This window comes from Heteronotia binoei, chromosome 15, assembly GCF_032191835.1.
Source record: "Heteronotia binoei isolate CCM8104 ecotype False Entrance Well chromosome 15, APGP_CSIRO_Hbin_v1, whole genome shotgun sequence".
Lineage (NCBI taxonomy): Eukaryota > Metazoa > Chordata > Lepidosauria > Squamata > Gekkonidae > Heteronotia > Heteronotia binoei.
This window is the reverse complement of record NC_083237.1, coordinates 21,963,691-21,964,658: the sequence shown is the minus strand read 5'-3', so window position 1 is coordinate 21,964,658 and position 968 is coordinate 21,963,691.

Below are 968 nucleotides of genomic sequence, written 5' to 3'. Positions count from 1 at the left end.
TGAGTGGGATGGCCGCTCCCCCCCGCTCCAGGCATGCGCGGTCGGTGCCTGCTCCCCAGGGCGAGAGGGAAGCGCGCCAAAAATCCCTATAGGCGAGCTATTGGAGCTCCGAGGTATGGATCCGTTGCCTGCGGCAAGACCCCATGTGTGGGACTGCACAGAGACCACGAAGAAGATCTGATGGTTGATGCTTGTGCTGGAGGAGCCAACAAAGTCAAAGCTACTGTGAAAGTCACTGGCATCAAAGTTGAGGCAGAAATCACAGTCAAACTTCGCACAAGGGGAGGATGAAAGTGCCGGTATACCAGAAACCTTTGGAGTCATAAACTTAGGCAGTTCAGAGGCCACTATAGAATTTTTTTTATTTCTTCTTGAACTTATGCTTGTGTTTATGCAAAGCTGCTGACTAAACTGAATCTCCCAGCTCTTTTTTAGGGGGAGGCAGTGAGGCCTGAGACAACATGGTATGCAGCACTGAAGGAAGTTGAGAGGCCTCCAAGAGATTATTCTTTAGGTGAGCAACCCGATTTCCCCTCATCTGCTTGCCAAACTCAGGGTCGTCTGTTGATGGTAGTTTTGCCCCACACTTCAAGCACCTTTTTAAAAGGTGATTTTCCCTTTGGCTCCGCCAGGGTGAGGGGAGAGGGGAAAATGGGAGTGGTGAAGGTAAAGGTGAGAAGAAAACACTCACTAAGGTTCTTGTTTTTCTTTTGCAGTTAGAACACAGACAAAGAAGAAGAAATCCAAAGAAGATCAAAGAGTTTGGATCGTAAAATCACTGAGAACAAATGAGAGGTTTGAGCAGGGTGGTAGAAAAAGGAGGATCTGGTAACTACTGACCTGTCAGCTTGACGTCTAATACCTGGAAATTTTTAGAACAAATCCCAGTTTGGGTTACTGCTCCTTGCCCCTTGAACAGTAATACCCTGTGGATCCTTAAGGTTCAGTGCACACAAATAAAACAAACC